Source organism: Acromyrmex echinatior, chromosome 6 (assembly GCF_024713525.1).
Source record: "Acromyrmex echinatior isolate Ae372 chromosome 6, ASM2471352v2, whole genome shotgun sequence".
NCBI lineage: Eukaryota > Metazoa > Arthropoda > Insecta > Hymenoptera > Formicidae > Acromyrmex > Acromyrmex echinatior.
The window spans coordinates 14,683,039-14,706,597 of NC_141857.1; the positions used below are offsets into that span (position 1 = coordinate 14,683,039).

General features: G+C 35.0%; 1 long non-coding RNA gene and 1 pseudogene across 14 annotated transcripts in view; one reads left to right on the forward strand and one right to left on the reverse strand.

Moving 5' to 3' along the window:
• LOC105154614 (uncharacterized) overlaps window positions 1-23,559 on the reverse strand; it is a 146,836-nt gene that overhangs the window by 61,955 nt on the left and 61,322 nt on the right. For 8 of the 14 annotated variants that reach the window (XR_015545301.1, XR_015545310.1, XR_015545303.1 and 5 more), the window contains exon 2: window positions 18,774-18,828. The exons of 2 other annotated variants lie outside the window; for them this stretch is intronic. This is a non-coding gene — a long non-coding RNA (uncharacterized LOC105154614). Of the gene's footprint in view, window positions 1-12,081; window positions 18,702-18,773; window positions 18,829-23,559 lie in introns of those variants that run through there. 4 more of the 14 variants (XR_015545309.1, XR_847210.2, XR_015545307.1 and 1 more) reach the window with 4 other exon arrangements.
• LOC147909530 (uncharacterized) lies at window positions 1,845-6,881 on the forward strand (annotated as a pseudogene).

A 23,559-nucleotide genomic window follows, 5' to 3' on the forward strand; every position in this document is an offset into this window, starting at 1 on the left:
TGCACGATTAACTGATGTATTGATACTAAACTTTTTGTGTTAAATTTCATTTCATGAACTTAAGATGTCCTTCAAAGAATGTTTGTTTTCATTGAAGCACGATGTATCCGTTATAAGAAGAAAATTACAAGTTAATCTTTGTGGCGGTTCCTGCCGCTCAGGACCGTCACCCGACCGGCAACCAGTCATACGCAGCACGCACGCGCAACGAAGCACAAGCCGCAGCTCAGCCCCCAGTGAGCTGGCACGCCTAGCGAAAACCCGCGCTAGAGATCTGCCCGGCGGGAAATATAAGGTCCGCCGAAGCGAAGGAAGTCCTTCACTTCCGAGCAACGTATATAATTAGTGGCTACCAAGCTGGAACGCATCTTGAGACGGTTAAAGGTATCGGCAGGAGAGCAACAGTGATCCTGCAGCCGGACAGCATAGGACCCACTCAGCAGCAGCCGGACAGCAAAGGCGCCGCCCAGTAGCAGCCGGACAGCAGACGCCGCCCAGCCGTAGCAGCACCAGCCAACCGGCAGGATCACAGCGACACCGCAACCTGGCAGCTGAAGAGCAATACGAAAAGCAATAGCAATCGGTAAGCGCGGCCAGCGACAGAAGCAGCAGGCTCCAGGAACGCCTCGATCACCGTCGCCAGTAAGGTAGAGGCTCGTCCCGACAGAAGCATCGCTGCAGCGCCAAAGGTTGACCCACGCGGGTGCTTCTTAGTACGTGGGACAGCCGACTCCGGAGATATATCACCGAGCTACCTCATCATTCCGGCTGCTATCTCACTGTTGCCCATGATACCTGCCGCCGTTTCTCCGTCGAAGCGACCACTGGTACGCAGACCTCCGGCATCGAGTGGGAGACCTCACCGAAACGGCTGGAAGAATCCTCGCCACATACGCTGCCAGGGACACTACCGGAATGGCGAAAGAAGATCACCTTCCGACTAAAGATGGACAACAACAATGACGAGCTCTGGGGCTAAGATGACACATTGCCAGCCCACGATCGAATATCGGGAACGTTTAGCGCAGTAGACGCCGCATTACAAACCGTCTTTTTCAGGACCACATGAATACCTCCATCGGCTCTTTTCAGGACCACCTCCATTGTACATGTTTCTACAAATATATCATAAATAGTTTCAGTTTCGTCACTCGAGCAGAACCCTTCCAACTTGCGACCACTGAGAATAGCTATTGTGCTACAGACGACAGTAAGGCCGAAGACGACCGGCTGTAAAACCATCATAATCTTCATTTATGAAGAATGTCAAAATCCAGATGTAAAATAATTTTAAACTTGATATCTCGTAAACTATTGCTTTTTCGGTACCATAATCTTGACACTTTTTTATTCAGAATAATTAGAGGAATCATATTGTGTAAAAAAATTCATATAATTCCATTTAAAAAAACGAAGTTGACCTTGAAATCTCCGAAGTGCCTCCAATTAGATAAAAATTATAACCATATGATAACTCTCTTTACATCGTGTAATTTTGATTATATAAATTTTTCTCTATACCTTTTGTAGATTAGAAGATATTTCAGGTGGTAATAGTTATTGGGACACCTTGTGCGTGCGTGCGTGCGTGCGTGCGTGCGTGCGTGCGTGCGTGCGTGCGTGCGTGCGTGCGTGCGTGCGTGCGTGCGTGCGTGCGTGCGTGCGTGCGTGCGTGCGTGCGTGCGTGCGTGCGTGCGTGCGTGCGTGCGTGCGTGCGTGCGTGCGTGCGTGCGTGCGTGCGTGCGTGCGTGCGTGCGTGCGTGCGTGCGTGCGTGCGTGCGTGCGTGCGTGCGTGCGTGCGTGCGTGCGTGCGTGCGTGCGTGCGTGCGTGCGTGCGTGCGTGCGTGCGTGCGTGCGTGCGTGCGTGCGTGCGTGCGTGCGTGCGTGCGTGCGTGCGTGCGTGCGTGCGTGCGTGCGTGCGCAAGTGATAGTGGAAGCTAATATTAATTGTAACCTAAAAATAATACGACGCAGGTGGTAGGAAAGTAGATACCTAACCATTTACCGGCTCAAAATGAGTGATTAACAGAAAGTCACAAGGATGTGTATCACTGTGGAAAACAAGAGGAATGAAGTACTCAGATAAAAATATTCGTTTTCTCCAATGATCTGGTCACATCATGTTGGCATTTTGAAGATGTATGGCCTCATATGATTCTGGATCATTAGTGCATTCCACACCGCACATAAATAGTGAGGAATACATCTTGTCCGATATAATACTGTCATATGTTGCAGAGACATTTCCTGATCTTCCGTTCCTTTCATTCAGGATAATTCAGGAGTACATAGAGCGAGAGTTATTCAGGATTGGCTGGATATGCAACCCAACATTGAGACGTTGAATTGGCCAGCCAAATTCCCCCAGACTTAAATGTGATAGAAAATCTTTGGGGTATAATTGTACAAGAATGGTATCAGCAAATTATTCGAATATGCGAAGCACTCGAGGTACACGTACTTAATGTATGGGAAGATTTCCGCGCGAGGTCCGCGTTATTTCAAAACTTAGTTATATCTATACTCCAAAGATTAAATACTGTGATAGAGGATCATATGATGCACGGACCACATGGAAGTGTCACACGATGCTCGATTAATCATATGTGATCCAGGGTCATCCAACCCCCATTGAAAAACGTTGACGGTGAATGTGACGTCTCCTATAAAGTGACAACCCAGGAAATGGAACTACGTAGCCAAAAATTTAAAATGGCGTTAGATAAAAACCAAGTATCACACGATTGAACACGATTGAAAAGAATTTACATTATATTTTGATATAAACTTAAATTGTATTTGGTTTTGATTTTTGTATTTTAGTATTTGGCCGTGGCCAGTTGTGACTAATTATGCCCAATTGTGATTAATAATTGTACTATGGATTGCGTTCTATTGCATTTATCACATTTTATAATTTTCATTGCTGGAAAACTTGTGGCATTTCGCCAAATATCGCCAAGCAAGGTAAATTCACTGCAATTGTCTGCAATTTGCTTGCGTGTAATATTTTTTTATTTCTGGATGCATTCCGTTTCATGCATAGTGCATATGATTATTATTTATCCTTGAATATTATTTATCCTATGAATATTATTTATCCTTGTTTATTAAATGTCAAACAAGGATAAATGGTGCACAATGTGCATCATGCTTAAAACTGAATGCACTCTTTGTTTTAATCAATTCAATTTTGTATTATTATTTGTATTATGCTACAATAAGTCAGTAATCTGTAGTATATATGTTGATTGAAATCGATGATTCAGTAAAGTTGGCCAGTAATTAACTTCTAAGACTACTGACTATCAACTCATTGTAGAATTAGTATTAAAATTATTTTAATAATAAATAGTAAGGGATATACTGTTTACAGAAAAAAATGGGTAGAACGAGTGCATTCCAGAATGTAAATCTGGAAAACAAGCACCACAAGTTTCCGAAAGATCCAGTAAGATGCCATGAATAGATAAAAAGCTTAAATTTGTATTTTTTGGAAAATGTATCTGAAAATGCAAAAATTTAGAGTATACTACAAGCATTTTCGTGAAGAAGATTACAACTGTTATCAAAAGAATCGTATTTTATTAAATACAGTCATTCCTGTCGTACATGACCGTTAAACTATTTCCGTAAACTTAACAGTTCATAATGTACAACAACCATTACATGCATCAGATCAAAGTGATCAGCATAATGAAAACGTTGCAAACTTGCAATCCATTCTCATTGAAATGTCACACTTACAAAAACAAATACCACATAATACTGCACAGTTGGAAAAACATAATCATAAGATGAATGACATTGAACAACGTGATCATGATATTGAACGACCAGTTGAAAGGATAGAGGAGCAACAAATGTTAACTCCTAAAAAAGTTCGAAGATCCCGCTTGCATGATAAAATTTATTCAAAAAATTTTATTCCTAAGCAAGGAAGTTGCACGATAGTATATTAAAGTTGAAACGTTCAAATATACGATTTAAGAGACTTATGAAACGACAAAAAAAAAGAGTATAAAAGAAAAGTTCAATCAATGTTGAAACCTAGATAAAGAAAGTCGAATAACATTCAAATCAATTTATAAACATGTTGATGAGAAACAATGGAATATCTCCCAAGGTATGTAATAATTAATGGTTTATAAAGGCATATAAGGATGAAAACGCAATAGAAGGAATAAGGAATTAAGAATAAGGAATAATGATTTCAACCTATCAAAAATTGGATACATAAGAATACACGGTTTCTAATAGATTGAAATCATTATTTCTTATTCCTAATTCTTTATTTCTTTTATTGTATCTGCATCCTTAAAATACTTAAGACGTAAGACTTAAGCAATAAGGAAATGAAGTCTAGGTCTACAATTACTTTGCTTTAAGAGGCCGTAAAAAATTGATCAATCACAATCGATTATTTTTCTCATATTCAACTGCGATTGATCAATTTTTTACGGCTTCTTAAAACAAGGTTGTAGACTTAGACCAACATGTTGGATTTGCTCACATTATTATCTTACGATCTGTACTGTGATTGATCGATTCGCTTACTGCTTAAGTCTTAAGTTTTTTTATGTACCAGTGCCTTAATCCTCAATCATCCTCAATTGTTATTTTTTTGTTCGAACAAAATCGTCACATTGGACCTAGATCAAATTTTAAACAGTTGCTATTTAAAAACTAACAGTTTAATTGAATCATAACAATTTTGAAATAAAGCTTAAACATTGTAGAATGTATAAACAATAATAAGATTAAAAGACTGTTTATGTTATACATTACTTTAAATACGAAACGCGCGCCAGTATGGTCTGAATGTTAAGATGTTGAACTATTATATATTCATTTAAATAAATTAATTTCAGAAATTATAATTGCATACCGATATGATTGTCGGACTTTCAATGAAATCAATCTGAAATATTAAAATTCCCCCAAATTTTCCAAAAAAAAAAAAAAACTGTAATAAACTTATAGTACGTAGTAGCGCTTCGTATTTAAAGTAATGTATTTAACATAAACGGTCTTCCAATCTTATTATTGTTTATACACGCGTTGAAAATGTGTAACTCTCTATACATATCGGTTATTGCGAAGAATATTGCTAAAGTCTCGGTGGTCTAAAGGCTTAGGACGCTCGCACGGAATGCAAGAGATCCAGGTTCGACTTCCGGCAGAGGCAATATTTTTCACAATAAGTTTATTACAATTTTTTAAGATAGAAAATTTGGAGATTATTAATATTTCAGATTGATTGCATTGAAAGTTCGACAATCATATCGGCACGCAATTATCATTTCTGAAATTAATTCATTTAAATGAATATATAATAGTTCAACATTTTAACATTCAAACCGTGGCGCTTCGTATTTAAACTATTGTAGAATGTATTCTAATTATAATAAATTAACAAATTGACATTATGTTTAAAAAAAATTGTTGAAATATATATATATGTATATGTTTATATGTATATGTACATGTATATTTCGGTTGATAAAAGCTCAGAACTTTTTTGCGCACATATATGTATTTTTATTTTCTTTTTTTAACGATGGTTTTTTTCGATCTGCAAACTTCCACATAAAATATCAGATATTAAAAATGGGTATGCTTTAAATTATTGATGGAATATTCGCATTTATATGTATTTAATAGATCGCACAATTTTTTATTGCATAGAAATATACATATAAATAGAATTTTATTGCATAGAAATATACATTTACATATTGAAAAATATATTTTGTACTTTTTATCTTACAATTATAATGCGTTCTGATAAATTTTTTCTGTCCTGTATATTTCATATTATATTACCATATTATATTATTGTAATCCTTTTTTATAGTATAAATTTCGCATCTCCAATTGTATAAAATAATAGTTTCAGTGAATCGTCGACTTGTAATAATTTTCAATATATCTTTTAAAATGAAATTTGAAGTCTTAAAAATCCATGAACTCTCAGAAAAATTTTTTAAGCAAACATTATGTTACATTTCTTTGTAGATTTTAATATTTGTCGAAGGTACACAAATAAAGAAAAAGTATTTTGTATTGGGATGTACAAAAGATTCCCTTCATGTTATAGATACATATCGAAATATTTACCTTGTCCGTGCATAACAATATTACATTCCCAACTAACCAATATTCCTTTGCCAGCTGGATGTAATAAGATAGTAATAAAATTTTTAAGTAATATGGTTAGAGATATTAAGGATGAAACAGAAAAATATGTTGCTCTTCTATGGGATGAAATGTCATTGCAACTTGAATTGCAGTATAATAAGATAAATGATAAAATAATCGGATTCGAAGACTGGGACATGAGAAGAACAAGAAAAATAGCACATCATGTTATAACTTTTTATTTACGAAGTTTAAGAAACGGACAAAAGATGCCACTAGGCTATGAGTTTTGCGAAAGTACTACAAAAACCATGCAATTAGTACGCTGTATAAAGCAATGGCTATTAAATATAATTGAGTGTGGATTAATACCCATATCAACAATTTGTGACCAATGTTCGCAGTGCGAACATTGTTACAATAAATGTATTGATAGAGGACAGCAATAGGATCTGCACAAGAAATAATTTGCATCCAAATAAGTGAATTATAACATAATTACAATAAAATAAATATAATGTAATATATAATATGTATAATTAATAAATACATGAAAAATAAAATCTTTCAGAAAATATAATACTTTCATCATAAAAGGGCAAGAGGTTACACTTGTTTTTGATTATATGCATTTATTGAAAGCAACAAGGAATAATCTTTTAACAAAATATTTAGATATTAATTTCAAGAACACATGCAAGGAAACCAAACAATATTCATTGTTACGTCCTATAGACGCCACGATTCTTTTCTTTCGAAAGAATCGGCTCCACGTCGCGACTATCGCTGCGTTCGGAAACATCACTCGTTGACACTCGTGTTTCGGTGGCTTCAGTGAAGAAGTTGTGAGGGTGCCTTTGAGTGATGAATGTTCCCGAACGGCTTCCGTGTGGCGTGTGTCATCTCAATTCCACCTCACCGCTCACGTTTAACCCTAACCTCGAGTTAAACAATTTACGGTGAAGAAAGACGGTGGAATGAATGTAAAGAGGAACGACGGCAGTATGATTGTAAAAAGAAAAGAATATAAGTCATTCCTCCCAAATTTCGAATTTCGATTGGTCGATTCCCTTATGCACTGTGCATTATGCGTTCTGTGCTGCGGCCATAATATACCGGCTCACACCGACTCCTCTTGCTTTTCGCACGAGTGGTTTAGTAGCACTCGGTGTGACTCTTTCGATGTTTCTGAACGATGTCACATTAGTGCACATTGAGTACACATGAGTATTTCCGAACGATTGGTGTGTATTAGTGGCACACCAGTGAGTATTTCCGAACGCAGCCTATGATTGGCGTCTGTGAGATTCGAGTGCAGTCTTCTGATAACGGTCTGACAGAACTCAAAAAAGGAACAAACCGGACAAGCTTCGCGAAAACTCGTAAATACCAATCAACCCGGAAGGAATAACAACTTAATGCCTGAAGAAGAAAAGAGACAAGATTGCAAAAGACATTATAAATGCACCGAAGTCACGCAATAATAAAAATCCAAGCTTTGTTGTCCCAGACTGACCAACAATTTCATCTTAAGAAAACAGGCGCCACGTCGCGCTTAAAAAAAAAAACCATAAAACGCATGGGATAACTTCCCACAGTAGCGTTATCTAAGATCAGACGACTAGCAATGGTTGCTCTGCACGTAAAACTAGTTATGCACGGTAACCCGTGTTTACCTAGCCATATTCCGCGAAGATTACAGAATTCGTCATCCATCTGGAGCAATCTACCCGAGATCTCGTGGACCAAGCAGCTAAATAGTAAATCGACCTGCCATTCCATCCGGTTATACACACATCGTATAAGAACCCCGTATAAGAATCACACATACACACACACACACACACACACACAAACGCGCGTGAGCGCGCGCACACTCACACTTCCATAATTAAATTTTAACTCTTTTATAAACAAATCAATTGTATGAGATTGTGCAAATCAATAAGTTTTTATAAAAACATAGTAAAACACATTTTTTTTTATCGATTCATTTTTATTCCTCAACATAGTCTCCTTTCTGCTCGATATATTTGATCCGACGATTCTTCAACTTTTTCAAGCCGAATAATATGATTTGTCCAACCCTTCAAAATAAGTCTTTGTGTCGGCGATTACCTGCTCTCTGGTGGTGAATCTCTTTCATCCGAACCATTTCTTCAGGTTTGGAAACAGGAATAGTCGCAGGGGATTAAATCTGGCGAATATGCTGGATGGGGAAGCAATTTGTAGCGGAATTCGTTGAATTTGGCCATTGGTGCCGGGCACGAGTGAACCCGTGCATTGTCTTGATGGAAGAGACTTTCTTCTTCGCCAAATAGGGACGTTTTTTCTTTAAATTGTTATTGAAACGGTCCAATAAGGCTGCGTAGTAATCGCCATTGATCGTTTGCTTCGACGGAAGGTAATCGATATGAATTATACCACGTGCATCCCAAAAAACTGTGCCCTTCCGACCGACTTCACGGTCTTTGCCTTCTATGGAGCTGATTCACCCGAGATGAAGGAAAAACAATGGACTTCACTCGGTGAATATATGAAGTAATGGATCCATGTTTCGTCCACTGTAATGAATCGACGCAGAAATTCATCTTACGTTGAAACATCTCCAAACATTGTTTTGAAATCACACGGTCGCGCTTATGGTCCACAATGAGCAAACGCGGCACCCATCTTAACGATAGCTTTTTCATACCCAATTGTTCGTGTAAAATTGAAATCACTGTGCCATGTGATATGCGTCAACAAGCTCACACACTTTCACTCGTCGATCAGTCAAAACAATATCGTGGACTTTATCAATGATTTCTGGCGTAGCAGTCTCAATTGGACGTCCCGAACGAGGTGCATCACATGTGGATGTACGACCACGTATAAATTCATTCACCTAATTGTATACAGTCGCAAACGATGGTGCAGATGTACTATGAACATTATCCAACTTGGCTTTGATTTCTTTCGGCATTAAACTTTTCATATGTAGATGTTTGATATGTTGATGTTTGTACGAAACTCGTTTTTTTCTATTTTACAAAAAATACAAAGGTTGTTCGCTTTAATCGTCTACAGAAATGAAATGACCACGCGATGAATTCCGCTCAAAATTTGACAATAATCAGCTGAAAGATGCTACTTGTCAAAATGTAATGTGACATGACACTGCGAATGCCCTCTGACAGATTTTCTAAGAACTTATTGACTTGCCCTCGTAATTACGTGAATAAGTTTTTTTATACTATTCTATATAATATATTCTATATAACCTTAATTTTGTTTTTAAATAAATGTAAGTCATTATTATAAATGAAGATTGCCAGGTTCTATTCATTTGAATCACTACTCGTACTCCTTTCCTCCTAAACACCTGAGTCTGCACGAGATCCAGTCCCGGGGTCAAAAGGATTAAGTTCTTTGAAAGTAGGACCGACATTCGCACTGTCCATCGAAACAGGTATCATAGCGTCCTTTCGGAATGTTGACTCATATTCTGGGACCGAAAAGGTGCGAACACAGGTGTTTGCTTCTGCGCGTATACCTGTGAGATTAAATCTAGCCATTCTCCCATATCCTCTCCATTCTCCCTCATTGTCTCCTTGACCAAATTTCCAAGGGTTTGAACGTAACATCATCATGGGATGATATTTCTATTATTTATGATATAGATAGAAACCTGCTATAATAGTGTCAATTACCAAAAATAACAATAAGAAAAACATGTTAATCCAGCATTGATCCCCAAGATGAGGGTAAAATATGCTGTTCAAATTTTCTCAAACGTTACAAATTTTATCAATCTCCTATTAGATATATGTAAAGGTAAAATTATATATGTAAAGGTAAATGCATTGAAAAAAAAAGAAAGAAAAATATTTATAATATAATAATATTTGTTAAATTATAATGTTCCAAAATTTGCTTTTGTTGTTTTAGGAGTTGTCAATGCCGAAAAAGGAACGATCACTCTACCATCAAGCTTTGCAACAACTTCTAATGTGTACAAGTTTTTCGATGATTTATTTGATTCCTTTAATCGAAAAGAGGAAAAAGGGTTAACTAGTACAATTTTCGATAATAGTGAACATATGGAATTATGATAAGAAGCTTGCAAGAAATTAAGGAATATGCGATTCGTGCAAAAAGATTCCAAAAAAAAGGTTCCAAAAAAAAACGCTCTAAAATGTTTAAACAACTGGATATGAACAATGCAAGATGCATAAAATATTTGGAATGCACTACGTACGAATAATTTTAAGTCATTAAATTTAAAATTTCTAAATCAGGATGTACTAGAAAATTATTTCAGTCAAGTAAGAAACAGTAATGGTGCAAATACGAACAAGTCCTGCTCAATTCGAAGGAACTTTTAAGACATTACTTATTTGCCATTATACATCTAAGCACTCAATAGAAAATGCAAACTGTGAAGAAGATAATAAGGGATTCGGATTTGCTCTATCTCAGTTAATAAATCTAAATAAATACATATATATGGTATATATACAGGGTATCCCATTTTAATTGCCCACCCCAAATATTTCGAAAACTACACATCCTAGAAGAAAAAGTTTTAGACAAAAGTTGTAGGGTTTCGAGGGGGGCATCCAACAGTGACCTTGACCATGACCGTTACCATGGCCGTCAAGGTCATTTCAAGGTCAAGTCAAAATTTTCAAATGGAACGCCCCTTTTTTCACACCGCAATTGGAAAGAGGAAAAAATTTTACGTCCGAATATGACCTTGACCGTGACCTCAATGTCAAGATCATGTCAAGATGAAATCCAAACATCTTGAAAACTATGTGCTCTTGCAAAAATGTTCGACACCAAAGTTGTGAGGTTCGGCGGGGGTTACTTAATGACCATGATCATGACCTTCAAGGTCATTTCAAGGAATTAGAAAGAGGAGGAAATTTTACGGGTCTGAATTTTGTGTGATCAGTAAAAGCAAACTCCCAATGAAGAAAACTAATTATAAAGGACCATTTTATGAAAATTAACCCTTACTCCGTAACCCTTTGTTTCGGCACCTTAAATCTGTAAACCATGGTCTTTTAGATCCTGCCTTTTTTAAACGGTAAAAATGCTTTGAAAAATCTGCAGAAATTCATGGAGCTTCTTAAAACCCTCAACTACAAATCCCAATTAAATATTTCGGGAAAAATAATTTTTTTATACATTTCTTATTTGAAAAAAGTGGAAAAACCTATGGAAAAATCACTTGTTCTTGCACTTGCGGCAGGGTCTTGTAGACCTTGGATTACAGGTTAAGGGTTAAAGATTTACATTCGACATTAGTGTTAACCGATGTGTACGGCGTGGAGGTCGTCGAATGGATTTCACACGTCATTGGCCCTGAAAAAGGCCGATATTAGTCAGCAGTTGTTGGACCATATAAATAACTGAATGCTAACAAAAGCAAGATGTAATGAAGCATCCAGCCAACAAAGGCCAGATGTAATGGAGCATCCAGCCAACAAAGGCAAAATGTAATGAATAATCCAGCCAATAAAGGCAAGATGTAAAGGAGAATCTGGATAATTTACACAATATCCAGCCATCAAAGGCAAAATAAAGTGTACAACCCAACCAATAAAGGTAAGATCTAATAGTGAAATTGAATAAGTTAGGAAATGCCCAAACAACCATGGCAAGATGTATCAATCAAGTTCAGGGATCTATTTTAAATGTTCAAATGCCTCTCCATTCACTTCCATGCATTTGTTAATTCTTCTTTGGAAGGAATTTCTTACATTTTGAAGAAAAGTTGGAGGAATATCTTGGCATGCTCTTCGAATTCTGTCCTTCATATCTTCCATTGTTGTGGGTTCCGTTTTATAGACTTTCTCTTTGAGATATCCCCAAAGAAAGAAATCCAAAGGAGTTAAGTCCGGTGATCGTGGTGGCCAAATTTGCGTAGTACTTCCCAGACCAATTCATCTGTTTGGGAATCGCTCATTTAAATAATTTTTTACTTGTCGAGATCGATGTGTCGGGGCCCCATCTTGCTGGAACCACATTATTTCCTGAATATTATGAGGTACATTTCTTAAAAGATTTGGTAACTCAGTTCGAACAAAATCTAAATAGTTATTACCATTTAAATTTTCCTCAAAGAAATATGGTCCCACAATGTAATCATCCACAATGCCAGCCCAGACATTAAGCGACCATTGACGTTGGAACTTCTTATGTCTTTTCCAGTGTGGATTAACATCTGCATAATAATGCATATTATGCCTATTAACGTCACCTCTATTGGTGAAGGTGGTTTCATCGTTGAACAGTACCTTTGCAACGAATGCTGGATCTGCTTCCACCTGGCCTTGCACCTAGTTGCAGAAAGCTAAACGTCGAGGATAATCAGTCTCTTCTAATTTTTGAATTTGTGAATGTGATAGGGATGGAATTTTTGAGCCTTCAGGATTCGATTGGTCGTTGATTTTGGGATATCATGCCTTTTTTCTATTTCTCTTGTTGACATATGAGGATCCACAATAGCAGCTGCCACAACAGCTACAGATTTTCTTCACTAACACCTGATTTTCGTCGCTCTCTTTTTAGACTTCCGTTCTCAGCTCTGGTGCAAAGCCTTTTTATAGTCTTCCTATCAGGATGACGCCTGTTCAGATATTTTTCAGCATAAAAGCGCGCTGCTAGTGAATAATTATGCTCAGCTCGACCAACTTGGCGAATCATATCAACAATTTCATTAGGCGGATAATCGCCCATGATTACGGTTTACAGAAAAAAAAGACAGAAAAAAATCTAAAATAACCGTTAAACTACTACAAACAACAGAAATCCAAAGATCTTGTTATTGCTCGAGACAACATCAAAATTTCTTACTTTATGAAATAAACATTGAGTATAACTAGATTAAATGACAATCTGCCTTCCGTATGAAAATTAAGAATCTTCCAGTTATTCAAGTGAATAAAAGAAACTAAAACGAAACATGGATTACATAAATAGAAATTGACAACTTTTCAGGTACTACTAAAACAAATGACAATCTGCCTTCCGCATGAAAAATAAGAATCTTTCAGTTATTCAAGTGAACAAAGGAAACTGGCTGGATGCTTAATTACATCTGGCCTTTGTTGGCATTCAGTTATTTACATGGTCCAACAACTGCTGACTAATATCGGTCTTTTTCAGGGCCAATGACGTGTGAAATCCATTCGACGACCTCCACGCCGTACACATCGGTTAACACTAATGTCGAAGGTAAATCTTTAACCCTTAACCTGTAATCCAAGGTCTACAAGACCCTGCCGCAAGAACAAGTGATTTTTCCATAGGTTTTTCCACTTTTTTCAAATAAGAAATGTATAAAAAAATTATTTTTCCCGAAATATTTAATTGGGATTTGTAGTTGAGGGTTTTAAGAAGCTCCATGAATTTCTGCAGATTTTTCAAAGCATTTTTACCGTTTAAAAAAGGCAGGATCTAAAAGACCATGGTTTACAGATTTAAGGTGCCGAAACAAAGGGTTACGGAGTAAGGGTTAATTTTCATAAAATGGTCCTTTATAATTAGTTTTCTTCATTGGGAGTTTGCTTTTACTGATCACACAAAATTCAGACCCGTAAAATTTCCTCCTCTTTCTAATTCCTTGAAATGACCTTGAAGGTCATGATCATGGTCATTAAGTAACCCCCGCCGAACCTCACAACTTTGGTGTCGAACATTTTTGCAAGAGCACATAGTTTTCAAGATGTTTGGATTTCATCTTGACATGATCTTGACATTGAGGTCACGGTCAAGGTCATATTCGGACGTAAAATTTTTTCCTCTTTCCAATTGCGGTGTGAAAAAAGGGGCGTTCCATTTGAAAATTTTGACTTGACCTTGAAATGACCTTGACGGCCATGGTAACGGTCATGGTCAAGGTCACTGTTGGATGCCCCCCTCGAAACCCTACAACTTTTGTCTAAAACTTTTTCTTCTAGGATGTGCAGTTTTCGAAATATTTGGGGTGGGCAATTAAAATGGGACACCCTGTATATATATATATGAAAGAAATAAATTTAGAAAACGAAATAGAATACCTGGAACCATTGATACCTGCGGTAACAAAAAATGAACTCGTATTAAATGAGGAAAAGATTAGACATTACGTACGTAACAACAAAACAATGCTCGCTTTGTGAGTAATGTGTAATTCATTTCAATTCTAAAATTTCCAAGTTTATACGCGATGCTCTTAAAATTTTAGAACGAGTTTTTATGAATATTTCTCATGAACCAAAACTTGCTAAAAAGTTAACATATGTCTTAGAAGAACAATATATTTCATCATGTTTTTCAGAATATACACACTTGAAAACAATTTTACTACAAATTTACTACAAAAAATTATTCAAGAATTTATTACAATTTTCTGTCAATTTATAAACAATATTTTATGCCAAAAAATAAATAATTTACAATCTGACAATTATCTTTATAATACAGCAAAAAGAATGTCTAAAATATCTGAATGTCTGAAATATCATAGAAAGAATAATGAAAGAAAAACTCAACAATGAATACAAATTTATATTTGCGAATACTTTTACAAAAATGGCTGTAACAGCTAAGTCAAATTTTTTTAAGTTTTGTCCAGATTATTGGTGAACATTTCATTGTTTTTTTGTCAAGTAACAAATACCAAAATACTTACAACTCAGGTTCGGTTCAATAATTTATACGCACTTTTAATTATACATATAATATTACTTGCTCATTTTTTTGTGCAATTTTATTATTGCGTACATAATTATAAAATGTAAAATTAAATTTATATATGTAAGTTTGATATAGAATATTTATATAAAATATTTAAGTTTTACTAAAAATTTGAGAAACATATTTATTTTGCAATCAATTTTTGATTTTATATTTAAACCTTTTTAAGCATAGGAATACTTTCCAAAGTAATTACAAACGTTTCATTAAAACTATTCATTGTTACGATCAGAAACGATCAAATTTTCAGTAAAATTTAATATTTACTTACATACACACACGTTACATACGCACGCAAACACTTTTGCAGAGCAGTTTTCAGTTTTATATTGAAAAAACTTTTTAAGACCGGTTTTTATAGTCCATTCTTATTTTTTTTAGACCGCCTTAAGTAATATCTTTAGATTCCAAAGCAACCCTCTAATTGATTCGTGACATATTAAGTCTGTATTTAAGATGATCTTGAATATAAGAATCGACTATGAATACCAGTCTTAAAGATAAGAATGAAAATAAATATTGTTAAAAGTAATAAAAATATTTCATTAATGCTTATTTACCAATCATACACCAATGTAGATTAACTTTAATCTCGCTTCATTCTTTACTTTCTAATTCTTTATTTACTAATTCTTTACTTTCTAGTTCTAAAAATTAGCAAAAAAATAAAGAGTAAATTGAAATTAATTTACGTTGGAAACGGGCATAAGAGTACTTATGTTGCGATCAAATTTTCAGTTAAACTTTAATATTTATACACACATATAATGTTAGATAAAAAAAAACATGTACAACGTAGAAAATGTACGTTAAATTATAAAATAAATGAACGAATTGATTGAATCAAACATGAATTTATTATTTATCTCTTTTATCGTACAAAATAAATTATAAATTTATAATTTTAGAGAATATGATATGAATATAAAAATCGAGAAATAATTTAGCTAAGATTAGAATCACGTATTGTTATCGACTCAGATATCATAGTTCCATTTCCAGGTTGCCACTCTATAGGAAACGTCACATCCGCTGTCAACGTTTTTCAAGAGGGAAGTTGGACAACCTTGATGTGATCTATCATGATTAATATATGAATATATAGATGATATTTGATATTGAATGATTGTGAACCACTCTCATTAATGAATAAAATAAATAAATTAATTAATTAATTAATGAAAAGGATTGAATCTTAAATGAACAAAGCATAAGGTAAAAGCTATCTAAATATCTTTGGTGCACATTTTATTTATTTTTCACTATCGCCCTTTTGCCATTATCGCTGCTATTACCGGTCTCCTAGGAACACTAATTGGGTCTCGTTTTTGGCAAGACACTATGAATATAAGACTATGAATATAATAGTTAACATAGTCAAATGTATCAAAAAAAACATTTGATTTTTGCAATTTAATCTGCACATTGCTAACAGAAACCTGCTAACAGATCATGATATACCAATTATAAGAGTTAAGCAGAATTTTATAACTTTCAGATGATAATTCTTTGTAAATAATTACAAAATGGCGGATTATTCTTAATTTCTACTCGATTTGTATTTTTCTCGATAAAAAAGAAAAACAATATAATGATACATTAAAAAAGAAAAGAATATTCGAAAATAAAAAAAAAATTCTTGAGACAATTAAGCATGAACAGAAGAAACAAACTGTTTAAAGCGTGGAAACAGATATAATTCTTCTTTGAGGAATTTTTTATCATATCAAATCATATATTCCAAAAATATAATATTTTAAACTTGCTACATTTATTTTATATGGTAAATTGTATATTTAAATTATAATATTTTAATTTAATATATTCTTACGTCCATCGGACTCCCACGACTCTCTTCTTTCATGGAGATTTGGAGTTCATTGAAATATAGAAACAGCTACGAGTAACAATCAAATCGAGTCGTTATAACTCAGAAAGGACTAAAAATTTTCTTTTCCCACGTTAAAAACTAAAGCGAAGAATTTAGTATCTTCTCGTAAATCGCTCAGCGATTTAAAAATTAGTGCACGTGCGCGAGCGGCGGGACCAAAAGGACGAGTCTGTGCCCCTCGGACACCGCGGTTAAAAAAATAATAACAAATATGTCATTTGGAAGCGTAGGACCAAAACATTTTTTTAACGGTCAAGTCGCAAACAATTCTCACAAATTCGCGATCGTAAAATCTAAAAGTGACACGAGACGTTCTGGGGAAGAAGCATTTGGTGGGCTCGTGCCGTTGCACGTGCGCTTCCTTGACGTACTCCTTGCACATGATTTTAGTAAAAAGCGCCATAAAGTTTAAGATGACACTTGCTTACACTCTACAGAGTCCAGTTAACATCCTCTTCTTCCCCGAATCTCGACGAATCCTGGAGCGAGAAAAATTCTAGTTAATGAAACCTATTTCACCGAAACCCGAGTAATCGGGGGAGATTAATATAAAAACCGCGGCCCTCGAGAGGATTTTTTAAAAGTTCCCAGAGGCGAAAGTTGTGTCGGGATTCATCTGATTCTCGAAGATCTTTTTTTCAGTGATTACAGTCAGTGCAAACAAGTAATTCATTCTATCAACCTAAGATCAACGGCACTAAAGGATCGGACAAATCCACGAAATGGATCAAGCACTCAGCATCCCCACAGTTGACGGTCTCTCTGGCATCCTACACATCACTATCACCGAGTAGTAAGTCTTCGATCCTATTCCAGTACCCTCTTCTTCTTGTGTTTTTAAAGACAAATAAATTTTTAGTGCGTTCTCGCAGTACTTCCGCTCCTTGTCGCCATCGTTCCGCGGAGATTAATAATACGCGCCGACGCATTATCCGTATCCATTCTATCACCTCGGAAAACTCCCAAGAATATAAAAATTCTCTGATAGTTCAGCCATCGGTCCCGACTCAATCGCCAATCTAGAAATTTCCTACTCTCCCATCTCTAACTCGTCTCCAGATTTTTTCGATGACGTCTTCCCCTCCAGTCCCTTCCTTGTTTCACACTCAGTATCACCATCCCTGACTGAGGAATCTTCTCTCCTACCGCCTCTTTAATTATTCCCGTCCAAATGATGGATACACTCCCACTAGTTCTTTTTCCCTCCTTTTCCATAATTCCAATCAATTGTTGGAATACATATCCTTCTTAATTCCTTTTTCCAACGGGTCTCTTTCCAAACTCTTTACACTCGATGTAACGTCTACGTTACGCACGCACGCACCCAGCCTGTTGTATCCTTAAAGAATGGTATGTTCAACAATGCCAATGTTTTATTTACACTAGATTTATTGATGGTATGTCAACAATAAGTGTAAATAATAATAATACTAATCTAAATAATTATACAACATGAATTAGAATTTTATAAACTCAGTGTTTCATCATTATTGTATATAATTATTGTATTTAAATAAAACTATTTATATATTGAGACATGTTCTCTACAAAATCAGTTTGTATCTCCGTTACATAATAAATATATATGTATATACAATTATTATACAAGTGTAAAATTTATGAATTTGCTAATAAGAATTAAGTTTAAGAAATCATAAGTTTGAAATCATAAGTTTGTTCGCGTCGCATGCTTCAACATGCTCCTATTATATAATATATCTATACTTAATCAATCAGTTTCTGCGAAAAACGGATGATGCTTAAGCTTCGAGAATCAAAGTGAGATAGTCTTGAATTGATTGATAAATATGCAACTCGCAACGCATTCTTTAAGATATCTATGAATAAGACTGGCCATCGTTCTCCATATTCTCGCAACATATTCATCAATAATCCGGTTAATCAAATGTTACAATTTCTATTAACACACAAAGTTAGTCTAAAGAAAATAAAATTAAAAGTTTACTGAAGGTTTTTATCATAAGCACAGACAAAAGATTAATTAACTTACCTAAGAACTTTGCCATAATCCCGAGCATTAAAGTATTCTTCTGCCATTTGCACAACTGTAAAAAAAAGAAAAAGAAATTTTATTTTATGAGTACAAAATGCATTATCTAACTTATTATGGATCTAACTTATTCTTTTATACTTATCCTAATTTTTATGATATCCATTTGGAATTTTAAACTTTCATGGCGCACAACTTTCAGAATGCACTTTTTCACTATGTTTTGATTCTGTCATCACGTTGATAGCTATCCTAACCGCTACGCAAGCAGTGGCTCGCATTCTGACAATTTTATCGCGTTCCGAAAATCATTTATGAAAAAGCGTTTCAACTTTTTAAGTTCCGATTATACATGGATAACAAAGGCGTTCAAGACATGTCGTACATTTCCAATCAGAAAGTTGGAAGAGGCTCATTTGACATTTATGTATCTATGAAAACGACGGATACGCTCTAAACAAATTATTATGCTGAAGATGGTTCGGAAGGAGTCGAAACGTTCAAATAATTAAGTCATATGTAATAGAGACTAATCACATGCGAACAGATAATTTGTATGTATTAGAAACAAATTAAATCATTAATTTGCCGCACCAATAACCGCACATTATATTTATTATTTATACATATATTATTTATTTGCCAATATTAACGAGTCTAAATTGTTAGTTATACATCAGAGAATACAATAAAATATTATATTTTTATTTAAAATAAAAAAATTAATTTATGTTACGTACACTTTTTAATAACCCGCGCATTGATTTAGTAGTAAATTACTAGCACTGTCACAACGACATCTAGTTATTCGCGACGTATACGTTTCGTACTTTCCTTTACGGGCGCGGTACGAGGCCACCGTTACATTTGAGCAGGGCAGTCTCACGCTGAAAATTATTGCAGCAGCTTATCAAAGTAAATATAACAAAAAGTTTAGTATTTTATAAGAACAACCGTATACGATTAGTGCACACGCACGTGAAGATGGAGAGTACGCATATGCACACGACGCAGGTCGCCAAGGAAGCACTTCTGGACTTTCGAGCCAAATTTCTTTCGAGCATTGAGAGTAACCATATTAGCGCATACGACAAGTTCTTGTACATCTGTTCACAAGACCGTCGCAGTCTCGCGGTCTCTAAGTACATGATTCGAGTGGTATACTCAATAGCGTGAGTCTTTGCATACAAGCATCATTCGGAAGCAATCAATCATCTCCAAGAAAGGCTGTCGCATATCGACAAATTTGGATGGATACTTCGTACGGCACGTAGCAGCCATATTGCCTGACGCCACAATCACGTATTCTGACATTTTTGCACGTTCAAATTCCTCGCACATTGGCACAAGGATTAGATATCGAAGGATAAGCGAAATCTATCAATGAAGCAAGCGTAACAAGCATTGATCCAGAGGTCGAGTCATCGATCTAAAGATTATCAAAGTAAAAATAAGTAACACTCATATATGTAACTATACATTTAAAGTCGAAGTATGTTGTTGATTACACGTAAGTTAACATTTCATTATTGAATTATATCAATGGATTTTCGAAAATCAAGCGAAAATCAGACGAAGAACCATAAAGGCATCTGCCACGCGATTTCACAATTATTTAGACTCTCCTCAAACCGAGCGCAACAAAATTCGAGTTAGCTGAGCGGAAAAGCAAATTAGCGGATTTGTTTAGACAATATGGTGAAGTACAATCGAGATTTGAACTTCTAGATGCGGACACTGATAATCCGAACATAAGGCGGCACATGCGGAAAATCGTGCGCAGTTTGAGAAGTCGTACTTTCAATTAATGGCATTATACGAACAGCATAGCAATCGTTTTAAACAGTCTGATAGCGTGTTACAATCAATCAATAACAACGGATCGTAAATCACAATGATGCAGAATCGCAAATTCGATTGTCCAAGATACAGTTATCGATCTTTTCGGGCGCTTACGAAGATTGGTACATATTACACGACTCATTTGACAAGCTCATTCATACTAATAAAAAATTATAGTTAATTCAAAAGTTTCATTATCTACGTTCTTCATTAAAAGACAAAGCTGCTAATGCCATTAAATCTTTTGATATAACAATCGCGAATTATGATGAAGCATAGAAATTATTAGGATTGAACGCTTCGACAATAAGAGACGTATAGTTCAAACTCAACGTCAGAATGATATTTGAAATCGCACCGATTCATAAGGAAAGCCCGGCATTGCGCGGTTTACTTGATGAAATATAATATTAGGTGTTGGAATTAATTCGTAGCGTTTTTAATGAAAGAATGTTATTTATTTCACATGAGCATTAAAAAATACATTAATGAAAGTACTTCCCATCACTTGTAAAACGCTACGAATTAATTCCAACACCTAATACTTAAACATTTTCGAGCACCTAAAGACCCGTAGATTATTGGGATGACATGATGATACATATAGTTTTTTTTATTTATGTATATAGTAAGCAAACTTGATTCTTTTACAAATTAAGTCGTACTTTTACAGCAAAGGAATGAGAATTGAGTCGTACAGGCCAGACAATACCCATATTTAAGGATCTTATTGAATTTTTATTAGAGCATTGTCAAGCTTTGGATCGCTAATAAATCATCATCTCATTCCAATGCATCGAATAGTTCAATAATCCTAGCTCTCATATAGTCACAACAAAGCAAGTTTGTGTTTATTACAAATAATCACTTTATATTTAATTGCGACTCATTTCGCAAACTTCTGAAAGACAGTTCGAAATAATAAAGGGTTCTCATTTGTGCATTAATTGTTTGAAAACATCAGGCAAAGAATTGCACGTTTGGTTACAAAAAATGCGGGAAGTCTCACAACACATTATTGCATTTGATTCGTCAAAGACTAATGGAACAAAGAATGAAAATCAATCAAATAATCTTTCAGTGAATTCACTAAATGTTTCGTCCTCAGATTCTTCACCTTTCGTAGCTTCTCAATACACTCAGCTTAATAAGTCTCTAGAGTATTTCTTTTAACTGTAGTAGTCAACGTATATAATCGTAACGGAGAACTTTATGGTTGTAGAATTTTATTAGAGTCCTAATTAAACTTCATCACAGAAAAATTAATGGACAAATTACAATTTGATACTCGTACACTGAATATGTCGATATGTAGAATCATATTTGACTTTCGAGTCAAAGAGAATGATTAACATTAAGTTTCAGTACGAATATATGCATATGATAGTGATCTTGATTGCATTATTCTTCCTAGAATCACATAAAAATTGCCACAACAATTCAGTCCTGTATCGGAATATAAACTCCCATCAAACATTGTGCTTGCCAATCATAATTTCAATGTCCCAGACGAAATTGATTTGCTCATAGGAGCACAAGCTCTTTGGAAACTTATTTGTATAGGTCAGATTAGGGCGTGTACGGCACATCCTGTATTACAAAAGACTAAGCTTCGTTGGATGCTTTCTGGCACAAGTAAAAAATCTTCGAGCAACATAGCTATTGCATTGTGTCATATGGAGGTAGAGAAATTCGATAACTTGCTCTGTAGATTTTGAGAAGTTGAACATAATATTTTATCTGATGATAAATATCAGTACATTTCTGACGAACGAAAGTGTGAATCGAATTTTTAAGAGAACATTCGTCCTAATTCGGAAGGTCGATTCATAGTCAAACTAAACGATGAGAAGATGGACCAATTGACTCAAAGAAAATCGCGAAATGTTTTCTTAATTTAGAAAAACGCATATCGACATTCGCTGTGTATTACAAATTCATGCAAGAATATCTTAGTCTTAATTATGTGCGCGAAGTTAAGGATATAATAGAAGACAAAATATCTTACTATCTACCACATCACGCGGTCTTTAAAGAGAGTAGTACTGCAACGAAGTTGAGAGTAGTTTTTGATGCATCATGCAAAAGCACCTCAGAAATATTATTAAACGATGTTATTAGTCAGTTCCACTATTCAAGAAGATTTGGTCTCTATTTTGTTATGATTCCGCACTTTCCAATACACTATGACAGCCGACTAACAAGGAAACTTCCCTAAGTGTCACTCTGATTTCGGATTAAAACTTCAGTTTTCGCCTTCACCAGTAAAACATCCCTGCTTTGGGAAAAATCCTTAATCTCAACCGTTTTAGAGATATTGTGATAGAGAGGAATAACTTCTTCATGTGCGCAAAATCCACAATAATTTTGGTACTATTAATAATAAAATGATGAAAATTTGGTATATCAACATATGTCGAAGAACATCTCGCAAGCACATAGTCGAAGTTATTGTTTTTTCGATGTCTTTAAGTAGGAGGAATGCCATGTTATTGAAAAAGAGCGCATACGCAGAGGGCAATTCAATTTATTTATTCATGTATAAATAAGTAAAAATAATAGTTTCATAGAAAAAAATATGGATCTTTTAAATGTAACAAAAATATCTTAAATGTAACAAAAATTTTGGACAGTATCTACTTTATTAATTTTTACTTACAAAAAGTGTATACATTAAAGTGTATGTAAGTGTATATTTGTTTCACATTTTTGTAGCTTATTACATCCTCTATTGTATTGTAATCAGATTTTTGCCAAGCATATTGAATCATTGCCTTAAAATTAGAAGCTTGAAGCTGTTTATACACTAATAACTGCAGATTTATAAGGAAGTATCTGAGGGACTTCTAATTCATCCCGTATAAACCGATTGTATACTCTGCGAACTATAACTTTCCATTAACGTAAAAAAGATACGTCATTTGGTTGACACAATAGTGCCTAG